Here is a 13,719-nt window from a genome sequence, read left to right on the forward strand (position 1 = left end):
GAGTCCCAGGAATGACTTCATACACCTCTCTCCACTCCCCTCAGTGTACCCCTGCCTCTCACAACTTGAGGTCCTAGGAGTGTAGCCACTCCTGCCTCTAATTCCGTGCTGGGACATCCCCCATATGAGCAAGACTCAAGGGCAGAGGACAGATTCAGGGCTTTGGACATTTGGGTCCCAGTGCCAGGAACTGAGGGTGCACCCTGGGCCAGGCAGCCTGTGGGGAAGTTGAGGCACTGCCAGTAAATTACTTTTTCTCTGCCATTGTTACTGCCATAATATTTCAGTTGACAGGTTAAGGTTTCAAAATGCCACGGCCATGGGGTTATTTCTTATGGTTGTTTTGTTCATCTGGAAGACAAACACTGCAGCTCCTAGAAGCAGGACAATCCATAGGGTCGCAACAGCCCACCCAACGTTACAAAAGCAGTACCACCCTGTTTTGATCACTGTGGCTTTACAGTAACCTATAAAGGCAGGAAGTGATAGTCCTCCCACTTTGCGCCTCTTTTTTAGGATATCTTTGGCTACTTGGGGTCTCTTTCCCTTCCAAATAAATCTGATAAGTTTTCCAAGTCTTCAAAGTAGGTTGTTGGGATTTTGACTGGTATTGCATTGAATCTGTAGATCAATTTGAGTAAAACTGATATCTTAATGACATTCAATCTTCCTATCCATGAGCATAAAATGTCTTTTCATTGATTTAGGTAATTTTTTCTTTCTTTTAGCAATGTTTTTTAGTTTTCTGTATTAGTCCTTGACATTCCTGGTTAGGTTTATTTCTAGATATCTTATTCATTTGGTCTCTCTTTTGAATGGAGATTTTTCCTTAATTGTCTCCTCAGGTCATTGCTTGTGTATAGAATCATTACTGATTTTTGTACATTAATCTTGTATCCCACCACTTTGCTGAATTTATTAGCTCAAGTAAGTTTGTCGTACATTTCTCACAGTTTTCTGAGTATAAGATCATGTCATCTGCAAATAATGAAAGTTTTACTTTTTCCTTTCCAATCTGGATGCCTTTTATTTCTTTCTCCTGTCTAATCACTCCAACTAAGACTTCCAGTACAATGTTGAATAATAGTGGTGACAAGGGGCATCCTTTTCTCACTGCCAAACTTAGTTTCTCACCATTAAGTATGATGCTGGCTATGGGCTTTTCATATATACCCTTTATGATATCAAGGACGTTTCCTTCAATCCTACCTTATGAAGTGTTTTTATCAGGAAATGATGCTGAATTTGGTCAAATGCCTCTTCAGCATCAATTGATATGGTCATGTGATTTTCCCCTTCCAATTTGTTAATGTGCTGTATTACGCTGATTGATTTTCTTCTGTTGAACCACCCTTACATCCCTGGTATAAAACCACTTGGTCATTATGTACAATCTTTTTAATGTGTTATTGGATTCGATTTGCTATTATTTTGTTGAGAATTTTTGCATCTATGTTCATTAGAGAGATTGGTCTGTAGTTTTCCTTTCTTGTAGTGTCTTTATCCGGTTCTGGTATTGGAATGATGTTAGACTCGTAAAATTAGTTAGGTAGTGTTCCTTTACCTCAATTTCTTGGAAAAGTTTGAGCAGGATTGGTGTTAGTTCTTTTTCAAATATTTGATAAAATTTCCCTGTGAAGCCATCTGGTTCTGGGCTTTTCATTGTAGGAAGATGTTTTGATGGCTGATTAAATCACTTTACTTAAAACTGGTTGGTGGGATCTTTTATTTCTTTTCAAGTGAGAATAGGTAGTTCACATGTTACCAGGAATTTGTCCATTTCATCTAAGTTGTCTAGTTTGTCCGCATATAGTTATTCATAGTATTCTTCTATGATTTTTAAAATATCTTCAGGTTCCATGGTAACGACCCCCTCTCATTTTTTATTTTATCTGCATCCTCTCTCGTTTTTCTTTGTTAGTCTAGCTAGGGATCCATCAATTTTATTGACTTTCTCAAAGAACCAACTTTTGGTTTTGTTGATACTTTTTATTGCTTTATTATTCTCTAGCTTGTTTATTTCTGGTTTAATCTTTGTTATTTCTTTTCTTTGGGGTTAGTTTGCTATTCTTTCTCTAGTTCCTTTCAGTGAGCAGTTAAGCACTCAATTTTTCCTTGTTCTCGTTCTTTTTTTTTTTTTTTTTTTTTTTTTTTTACAATCCACAAGTGTTTTATTTTTTTACACCTCTTATGCCATGAATTCATAGGGAATAGGCTCCAGAAGCTCAGGCTCCTTTCCATTGGTTCTCACAAAGTGTGCTTCTCTGGGTGGAGCAGGCTGGCGCTTCAGTTGAACCCAGGTACCCTTCTCTTTGGCTTCCTTTTTTTTCTGATCATTTTCCTTTACACGCTTCAGGAAGCTATCTCGGCTCTTAGAGTGCTTAATATGCTCAATACGCACATTAATTCTCTTGGCAAGAATCTTGCCCTTCACTTGTTTGTTTACAACAATACCAACAGCATGCTGGGTAACATTATAGACCCTTCCAGTTTTGCCAGGGTAACATTTGTGGGGCATTCCTTTTTGAACAGTACCCATTCCCTTGATATCTACAATATCGCCTTTCTTGTAGATTCGCATGTATGTGGCCGGAGGAACAACTCCATGTTTTCTGAAAGGCCTAGAAAACATATAGCGGGTGCCTCTCCTCTTCCCCTTTGTGTTCGTCATTTTGGCAAATCACTGCAAGATGGCGGTTCCGGCCGAAAGGAAGGCTGTTCTCGTTCTTTAATGTAGGTATTTAAGGCAATAAATTTCCCTCTCAGCACTGCCTATGCCGCATCCCATAAATTTTGGTATGTTGTGTTCTCATTATCATTCCTCTCCAGATATTTACCAATTTCCCTAGCAACTTCTTCTTTGACCTACTGATTATTTAAGAATATGTTGTTTAATCTCCATATATTTTTGAAAGCTCTGGTTCTTTGGTGATTATTAATTTCCGTCTTCATTCTATTGTGGTCAGAGAAAGTGCCTGGATAATTTCAATCTTATTCAATTTATAAAGGCTAATTTTGTGTCCCAGCATATGATCTGTCCTGGAGAATGTACCCTGGAGAAGAATATATATTCTGGTATTTTGGGTGTAATAATTTAGATATGTCTATTAGGTCTAACTCATTTTTCCCATTGTTTAGGTTCTTTATTTCCCTTGTTGATCCTGTTTGGCTGTTCTAGCTATCATGGAGAATGGTGTATTGAAGTCTCCCACTATCATTGTTGAAATGTCTATAGCTTTCTTCAATTTTGCCAGTGTTTGCCTCAGGTACTTTGGAGTTCCTTGATTGGGAGCATAAACATATATGATTGTTATTTCTTCTTGGTGAATTGTCCCTTTTAATAATATGTAGTATCCTTCTGTGTCTCTCATGACTTCTTTACATTTAAAATCTATTTTATCTCATATTAGAATAGCTACTCCTGCTTTCTTTTGGTTACAGCTTGCATAGAACCTCTTTTTCCCATCCTTTCACTTTCGATCCATTTGTGTCCTCGGGTCTAAGATGTATGTCTTGTAAATAGTATATAGATGGATTGTATTTTTCAATCCATTCTGTCAATCTGTATCTTTTAATTGGTTAGTTCAGTCTGTTAGTTTTCAAAGCTATTATTGTAAAAGCAGCTCTTGAATCTACCATCTTACCCTTTAATTTGTCAGATCTACATATTCTTTCCCTCTCTCTTTTTATCCTGTAAATTACCCTTACCAGTGCTCTTCAATTCTGTGCCCTCCTCCAGACCTCATTTTCCTGTCTTTTTTTTTTCTTTCCAGCTGATAGGACTCTCTTTAGTGTTTCTTGTTACGGCAGGTCTTTTGTTGACTAGCTTTCTCAGTCTTTGCTTGTCTTTGAAGATTTTAATCTGACCCTCAATTATGAAGGACAACTTGGCTAGATAAATAATTCTTGGCTGGAAACTTCTTTTGTTCAGGATCTTAAATATATCATACCATTGCCTTCCTGTTTCCATGGTGCCTGTTGAGTAGTCCGAATGCAGAATTTTGTGTTTTCCCTTGTATATAGTAGATCCCTTTTCTCATGCTGCTTTCAGGATTTTCTGTTTCTCTTCAACATTTGACAGTTTGATTAGTATCTGTCTTGGAGCAGGCCTATTTGGCTATATTTTATTTGGTGCTATTGGACCACTTTGATTTGCATATTTATGTCTTTTATATGGGCTGGAAAGTTTTCATCGATTATACCTTCAACTAACTTTCCCAGCCCTTTACTATTCACTTCTCCTTCTGAGACACCAATGAATCTTATATTCGTGTGCCTCTTGTCCATTATTTCCCTAAGATCCAGTTCCATTTTTTCCATCCTTCTTGCCATTTATTCTTTTGTGCACTCTAGTTCAACTGTTCTGTCTTCCAGATCACTTATTCTTCCTTCCGCTTCTTTGAATTTGCTGTTCGTATCTCTGGTATATTTCTAATTTGGTCTACTATATCTTTTCTCTCCGTGAGATCTGCCATTTTTCTATTTAATCATTCGAATTCTTCTTTATGCTCTTCTAGTGACTTCCTGATATCCTTTATTTCTTTATAAATATTCTTGAGTAGCTGTTCTATATTCAAAACTCTCTAGAGTTTTGGTTTGGTCTTTTGGCTGGGCTATTCTGCTTGGATCTTCATGTGCTTTGTGATTTTTTGTGGTGTCCAGGGCATTTGATTTTCTTAACAAGGTTACATGGCAAGTTGGTTTCCTTCGTTTGTCTAAAGTTTTATATTCACCTGGTTTTGCATTGAAGCTTTCCTTTTGTACTTGGTTTGTCAGTAATTACCTGCCAACCCAAGACCTGGATCTCATGTAGGGGGTACAGTTCTGCCGAGGGTCTATTAAAGACTAGGCAGGGGAGCATGGGTATTTCAGTGGTAGAATGCCTGCCTGCCATGCGGAAGACCCAGGCTCGATTTCTGGCCCACGCACGCCCCAGCCCCAACAAAATAAAATAAAAATTAAAAATATGAAAGAAAAATAAACACCTCAACAGTAGTAGGCCTCAAAGTCAGAAGGAGACCCCTCCCCCCAAGATACATAGGGAATGAATTCAGACCAGTGCCCACAGAAAGGGAAAAATAATTAAAATGGAAATAACAACATAAAGTAAAAAATGAATAAAAATATAAATATATAAAACATATATAAATAAATAACAATAGTACTAATAAAAAATACATAGGAAATAGATATACTTTAAAAAAGCAGAAAGAAGTAGAAAAAAGGAAAAAAAACCTAGGCATATAGGACATTTGCCAGTCTGCACTTACAGCTTCTCACCACGAGGTGGCGCTCCTGAGACGCTTCCTCCCTTCAGGTCTATCCCTGGGGTGCAAGGTACCGGGGCTGCTCTCAGCCCCGCAGTGGGACAGCTAGTCCTGGCACATGACTGGGGAGTGGACAGCAGCGTCTGGGGTAAGTAGCCAACCCTTAGCGCCTGGCGCCCAGCAAATCTTCCATATACTACACCTGATGGACTGGCCACTTGTAGCGCCCACCTGGGCGCTGCTCCCAGTGCCTGGAGGCCAGTCTTCTTGCCGTGGATGGCCGGTCACCTCTGGGCTCCCCACAGGCACCACCGGCCACAGAGATACCCAGGCATGTTTCCCCAGTCAGCAGCTGGGGCGGCTGGAGTGTAAGGAGTGGGTCAGTTCCCTCTGAATGGCACGCTTTCCTAAACTCCGCTATAATACTTGGCAGGGATCACTTCCCCAGTCACAATCCAAAAACCTTGTTTTCCCCGCCCCGATCCTCCCGCCTGTCTCCTACTCAAGACTCACTGAAAACCCCCCTTTGATCACTGATCTAGCCCCACCCAACCCCCTCCATGGGACCACAGCACCGGCCATTGTCTCCCTGTCCCCTATCTTGTCCCATGGAAGATTGTGAACTCAATCCACCAATTCTGCCATCTTTCCAGAAGTTCCAGGCCAAAAATTTTTTCTGGCACCAGGAATTGAAGCCAGGTCTCAGCATGGCAGGTGAGAACTGAGCCACTGTGGCCTGCCCACAGGCCATATTCTTTTACTCCATTACCGCGGGTGCATACCTATTGTGAGTAGGACCTTTTGATTAAGTTAATTCAATCGAGATGTGATTCGCTGCATTCACAGTGGGTCCTAATCCTTTTAATGGAGTCCTTTATGAGAGGATAAAAGACAGAAAAGCCCAGAGATGAAATTAAAAAAAAACACACTGAAAGAAGTTTGGAGGGAAAAAGCCACCAACAGAGAAGCCAGAAGCTGAAGAAATGAAACTGAAGAGAGAAGAACCAGCAGATGTCGCCATGTGCCTTCCCATGTGACAAAGGAGCGTGTAACCAGTCTTCAGAGAATATATTGTCCTGTTGATGCCTTAACTTGGACATTTTCATAGCTTTAGAACTGTGAAGTTCATAAATCTACATTATAAATAAGCCAACCTATTTCTGGTATATTGCATTCTGGCAGCTTTAACAAACCGAAACACATCTTGATCCAGCAATCCCATTACTAGGTTACTTGGAATAACTGAAAGCAAGGACACGGTTAGACATTTGCACATCATTATTTATGACAGCATTATTCACTGTCATTATTCACTGTTGCCAATGGATGGAGTTGACCAAGGGTCTATTGACTGATGAGTGGAAAGGCAAATGTGGTGCATACATATGATGGAATATTGTGCAGCTGCAGGAAGGAGTGAAGTCATGATGCATGCAACAACGTGAATGAACCCTGAAGACATATGTTGAGTGAAATAAGCCAGAAACAAAAAGATAAATGTTACATGGTCTCACTAATATGAACTAATTATAATGAACAAATTCTGAGAGTTAAATTTGAGAATATAGGTTATCAGGAGATTAAAAAAGGGGCAGAGATTGGGTAATTAGTGCTCAAGGAGTACAGACTGTTTAATAAAGTTGATTGTAAATGTTCAGAAATGGATAGCACAATACCGTGTGATAATAGTGCAATGCTGTGTGATTAACAAAGCTCAGTATGAGCACGGTTGAAAGAAGAAAGATAGGGTTATGTATGTCACCAGAAGAGAAGCTAGCACATAAAAACTGAACTAGAGTGCTCCAAAATACATGAGGTAAACACCGGCAACACTGAAGGGAGAAATAGACATCTTTACCATTACAGTTGGAGACTTCAATTCCCTGCTCTCATCAATGGATAGAATATCTAGTCATAGGATCAATACAGAAACAGAGAATTTGAAAATACAATAACTGAACTAGACTTAACAGACATTTACAGAACATTACACCCCACAACAACAGGAAACACATTTGTCTCAAGTGCTCATGGATCATTCTCAAGGAAAGACCATATGCTGGGTCACAAAACAAGTTTCGATAAATTTTAAAAGACTGAAATCATACAAAAAACACTTTCTTCAATGATAATGGAATGAACTTGGAAATCAGTAACAGGCAGAGGGCCAGAAAATTCACAAATACAAGGCAGCTAAACAACACACTCTTAAACAACCAGTGGGTCAAGGAAGAAGTTACAAGAGAAATTGGTAAATATATCAAGGCAAATGAAAATGAAAACACAACATAGCAAAACTTATAGTTCAATTCCCAGACTATGCACCACCCCCCACCCAAAAAAACATGTATAGGATATAGAGTGGACAATGATGGTGGTTAATTGTACACACACAAAAAAGTTCTTACATGAACTAGAATAAACATATGTCACTATTACAAGGTATTAATAACAGGGTTATAAGGGAAAAAATACAATCAATGCAAACTAAGGTCTGTAGCGGTTCTAGTTTGCTAGCTCCCAAAATGTGATATGCCAGAAACAGAATGGCTTTTAAAAAGGAGAATTTAATAAGTTGCAAGTTTACAGTTCTAAGGCTTTGGAAATATTCAAGTTAAAGCAAGGCTATAGAAATGTCCAATCTAAGGCATCCAGAGAAAGAAATCTTGGTTCAAGAAGGCTGATGAAGTTCAGGGTTTCTCTCTCAACTGGTCACATGGTGTACATGGCGGCGACTGAGACTTTCTCTCCAGATTCCTTGTTTCATGAAGCATCCCTGGGGGCGTTTTCCTTCTTCATCTCCAAATGTCTCTGGCTGTGTGGGCTCTCGTGGTTCTTGTGGCTCTCTCCAAAATGTTTCCTCTTTTAAAGGATTCCAGTAAACAAATCAAGACCCACTTGGAATGGGTGAAGTCACATCTCCCTCTAATCAAAGGTTAATACCCCCAACTGGGTGAGTCACATCTCTGTGGAGATAATCAAATCAAGTTTCCAACCTACAGTACTGAATAGGAATTAAAAGAAACAGCTGCCTCCACAAGATGGATCAGGATTGAAACATGGCTTTTCTAGGGTACATAATCCTTTCAAACAGGCACAGTAGCTAATAATAACATTGTAATATTCTTTCATTTATTGTAACAAAGGCACTATTCCAAAGCTAAATGCCAATAACAGAGGGATATTAGGGGCATGGATTTTTTTTCCCAGAAGAAACAAGAACATTCTCATATTGGCAGTGATGGTGAATGCATAACTATGTCACGATACCAAGAGCCACTGATGGTATACTTGGGATGGATCTGCATTTCATGGTATGTGAATAAAACTGTTAAAAAAAAAAAAAAGAATAGGGGGAGATAAGGAGTATGGGATGTTTTATGTTTTCTTTTTACTTTTTTTTTTGCTGCAGTAATGAAAATGTTCTAAAATTACTAATGGTGATGACTGCATAACTTTGAGATGATTATGTAAGTCACTGATCATATACTTTCAATGTACTGAGTGGTATGTAGCTATATCTTAAAAAATTACATTAAAAAAAAGACAGACATGGCTTGCAAGTAAAAGAATGAAAAAAAAAAAAAGATTTGCCATGCAAATACAAACCAGAAAAAACCTGGTATGGATATATTAATATTGAACAAACCAGATAGACTACAGATCAAGTAATACTGCCAAGGATAAAGACAGATGTTTCATAATGATGAGTGGGTCATTTAAAAAGGAGACAAAATAATCCTAAATCTGTATGAACCCAATAACACAGTCTCAAAAAACAGAAAGTAAAAACAGAATTGAAATGAGAAACAGACCAATTCACAATTATAATTAGAGGTTTAGATGCTTCTCTCTCAGAACACATAGAATTGTTAAGATTATAAACTTGATGAACACTGTTAAATTAGTTTAATACTGATTTGAACAAATTTACATGTACATATTATACCATTTAATAACAGCAGAATACACATTCTTTTCAAGTGCAGGTGGAAACCTCACCAAGATAATGTATATGCTGGGACATAAAATAAGCCTAAATAAATATAAAATTATTGAAATCATATAGTAAAGCTTAAAGGATAAAAGTTTCTATTAAAAGAGAAAAATGTTTTCAGATCTAAGCTTTATAAACTAGAATTAGAGCAAATTAAAATCAAAGTAAATAGAAGAAAAATAAAAGCATGAATGGAAATCATAGAAAAAGAAGAGATAAGCAATAGTGAAAAACAAATGAAATCAAAAGTTGGTTCTTTAAAAGATCAGTAAAATTGATAAAACTTTTGGTAGACTGAAAAAGAGAATAAATAAATATTCACTATGAGGGCCTATAGGGATTAAAAATTCAATAAATATTATGAACAAGTTTATGGTAATACCTTAGTCAAAAGCCTTGGAATACATAAACTCTCAAAATTGATTCAAGTAGAAATATAAAACCTGAAAATACCTTTGAAATTGGATTCATAATTTAAAACCTTCCAAAAAGAAAACACCAAGCCCATATTGTTCACTGATGAATTCTATCCATCAGTCAAAGAAGAAATAACACCAATTCTCAGAAACTCTTTAAGAATTAGAAGAGAATGGAATAATTTCCAAACCCATGTATGAGGTCAGCATTATCTTGATAACAAAACCGCATGAAAACATCACAAGAAAAGAAAATTAAAGACCAAAATTATTCAAAGAGAAGATGTAAAAATCCATACTGACATATTAGCAAAATGAATCGAGCAATGCAAAAGGGTAATATACAACCACCAAATGTGTTTAACCCAGGTATGCAAGGTTGATTTAAGTTTAGAAAACCAGTGTTATTCATCATATTTAAAATGTATTGAATCAAGTCAACATTCACCATGCCTGATAAAAATTCTCAGCAAATTAGGAACAAATGAGAACTTCATCAACTGATAAAGGGTGCTTATGAAAAACCAACAGTTAACACAATACTTTATGGTAAAAGACTAAATCATTTTCCCTAAACTCAGCCATAAGAAGGTTAGGATGTCCATTCTCACTACTTTAATTCAACATTGTGCCAGTCTGAAAGGATGTATGTACCCTAGAAAAGTCATGTCTTAATCCTAATCCTATTTTGGAAAAGCAGCTGTTTCTTCTAATCCCTATTCAGCACTGTACATTTGAAACTTTAATTAGATCATCTTCCTGGAAATATGACTCAATCAAGAGTGGTTGTTAAGATGGATTAGGTGGAAATGTGTCTCCACCCATTGCACGTGGGTCTTGATTAGTTTACTGGAATCCTATAAAAGAGGACACATTTTGAAGAATGGGGAAAGTCTGAGAGAGCAGAGAACGACATAGCCACGAGAAGCAGAGTCCACCAGCCAGTGACCCTTAAGGAAAACGCCTCCCGGGGGGGCTTCATGATACAGCAAGTCAGGAGAGAAAGCTAACAGATGATGTTGTGTTCACCATGTGCCCTTCCAGCCTAGAGAGATACTGTGACTGTGTTTGCGATGTACCTTCTCACTTGAGAGAGAAACTCTGAACTTCATTGGCCTCCTTGAACCAAGGCATCTTTCCCTGGATGCCTTTGATTGGAGATTTCTAAACACTTGCTTTGACTGGAGATGTTCTGAGCCTTAGAACTGTAAACTAGCAACTTATTAAATTCCTCTTTTCAAAAGCCACTCCATTTCTGGTATATTCCATTCCGGCATCTAGCAAACTAGAATAACATTGCAACGGGGCATGCAAAACCTTAAAGGGTAGGCAGACTGGAAAGAAAGAAGTAAAACAGTTTTTTGTTTGAAGATATCATGGTCATGTATGTAGAAATTCTTAAGGAATGTACAGAAAAATTTAACGGTACTAAGAATCCTATTTATCAAGATTTCAATTTAAGACAGAAGAGAGAGGTATGGAGAAAAGTGTAGAAAGAAGGAAAGTCAGATATGATATATATAATACAAAAGGCAAATTTAAAAACTCAGCAGAATTTCTATATACTAGCAACAAATAATTGGAAAATTATATAAAAACACCATTCAGGACTTCCGGAGAAGATGGCGGCTTAGTAAGACACGCGGGTCTTAGTTCCTCCTCCAGAACAGCTACTAGAGAAGTAGAAACGATTCAGAACAGCTCCCGGAGCCACGACAGAGACCAAGACAGCGTACTCCATTCTGGAACGGCTGACAGGCTGGGAGAGCCCGCACCGGTGAGATCGCCGAGGGGCGCGGGCTGCCCCAGGCTGGGGTGGCAGGCAGCCAAAGTCCCTCCCTCCCTCCTTCCCAGACCGGCTGGGAGAATTGGACAGGCGGTCCCCTCAAGCCGCGGAGGCTGGCACCGCCCCCCTCACGCGTGGCCCCCTGGACCAGCTGGGAGAATTGGATTGGAGATCCCCAAGCCGCGGAGAACAGCGATCAGGGTCCCTTCCAAACATGTGGCTTCCCGGTCCGGCTGGGAACGGTGGATAGACACTTCCTCAAGCCGCGGCGGCTGGCGCCCCCCTGCCACGCTTGGCGCCCCGGGCAGGCTGGGAAATTTGGACAGGCGTTCCCCCAAGCCGCGGCGGCTGGCGCCCACCCCCGCCACGCGCGGCCCACCGGACCAGCTGGGAGAATTGGATAGGAGATCCCCAAGCTGCGGAGAAAGGCGAGCGGCGTCCCTTCCAAACACATGGCTTCCCGGTCCGGCTGGGAACGGTGGACAGACACTTCCCCAGGCCGCGGCGGCTGGTGCCCGCCGCCACGCTTGGTGCCCCGGGCCGGGTGGGAGATTCGGATTGGCACTCCCCAAACTGCTTCAACTGACGACCCCACCCAACAGCGAGAATTTTCCAAAGTTAAAGGGGCCACAGCATCTTTTACTGGTGGGACCCGCAGACAGATGAGCGCCACGAGCGCCACCTACTGGGCAGGATAAGAAAAACAGAGCCCAGAGATTTCACAGAAAAATCTTTCAACCTGCAGGGTCTTACAGCTAGGGAAATCTGATTAAATGCCCAGACGCCAGCAGAAGATAACGGATCACGCTCAGAAAATTGAAAATATGGCCCAGTCAAAGGAACAAACCAATAGTTCAAATGAGATACAGGAGCTGAGACAACTAATGCTGAATATATGAACAGAAATGGAAAACCTCTTCAAAAACGAAATTGATAAATTGAGGGAGGACATGAAGAAGACATGGGCAGAACAAAAAGAAGAAATAGAAAAACTGAAAAAACAAATCACAGAACTTATGGAAGTGAAGGACAAAGTAGAAAAGATGGAAAAAACAATGGATACCTACAATGATAGATTTAAAGAGACAGAAGATAGAATTAGTGAATTGGAGGATGGAACATCTGAATTCCAAAAAGAAACAGAAACTATCGGGAAAAGAATGGAAAAATTTGAACAGAGTATCAGGGAACTCAAGGACAATATGAACCGCACAAATATACGTGTTGTGGGTGTCCCAGAAGGAGAAGAGAAGGGAAAAGGAGGAGAAAAACTAATGGAAGAAATTATCACTGAAAATTTCCCAACTCTTATGAAAGACCTAAAATTACAGATTCAAGAAGTGCAGCGCACCCCAAAGAGATTAGACCCAAATAGGCATTCTCCAAGACACTTACTAGTTAGAATGTCAGAGGGCAAAGAGAAAGAGAGGATCTTGAAAGCAGCAAGAGAAAAACAATCCATCACATACAAGGGAAACCCAATAAGACTAGGTGTAGATTTCTCAGCAAAAACCATGGAAGCTAGAACAGTGGGATGATATATTTAAATTACTAAAACAGAAAAACTGCCAAACAAGACTCCTATATCCAGCAAAATTGTCCTTCAAAAATGAGGGAGAAATTAAAACATTCTCAGACAAAAAGTCACTGAGAGAATTTGTGACCAAGAGACGAGCTCTGCAAGAAATACTAAAGGGAGCACTAGAGTCAGATACAAAAAGACAGAAGAGAGAGGTATGGAGAAGAGTGTAGAAAGAAGGAAAGTCAGATATGATATATATAATACAAAAGGCAAAATGTTAGAGGAAAATATTATCCAAACGGTAATAACAATAAATGTTAATGGACTGAATTCCCCAATCAAAAGACACAGACTGGCAGAATGGAATAAAAACAGGATCCTTCCATATGCTGTCTACAGGAAACACATCTTAGACCCAAAGATAAACATAGGTTGAAAGTGAAAGGTTGGGAAAAGATATTTCATGCAAATAACAACCAGAAAAGAGCAGGAGTGGCTATACTAATATCCAACAAATTAGACTTCAAATGTAAAACTGTTAAAAGAGACAAAAAAGGACACTATATACTAATAAAAGGAACAATTAAACAAGAAGACATAACAATCATAAATATTTATGCACCGAACCGGAATGCCCCAAAATACATGAGGAATACACTTCAAACACTGAAAAGGGAAATAGACACATATACCATAATAGTTAGAGACTTCAATTCACCACTCTCATCAAT

At 39.2% G+C, this 13,719-nt stretch overlaps 1 protein-coding gene and 1 pseudogene across 1 annotated transcript in view; both read right to left on the reverse strand.

The window, feature by feature from the left end:
- Window positions 1-13,719, reverse strand: part of SCAI (suppressor of cancer cell invasion) — a 224,139-nt gene that overhangs the window by 22,470 nt on the left and 187,950 nt on the right. The gene's annotated exons all lie outside the window — the stretch shown is intronic.
- LOC143670183 (large ribosomal subunit protein eL21 pseudogene) lies at window positions 2,123-2,724 on the reverse strand (annotated as a pseudogene).

The sequence above is a fragment of the Tamandua tetradactyla genome, chromosome 2, assembly GCF_023851605.1.
Source record: "Tamandua tetradactyla isolate mTamTet1 chromosome 2, mTamTet1.pri, whole genome shotgun sequence".
Lineage (NCBI taxonomy): Eukaryota > Metazoa > Chordata > Mammalia > Pilosa > Myrmecophagidae > Tamandua > Tamandua tetradactyla.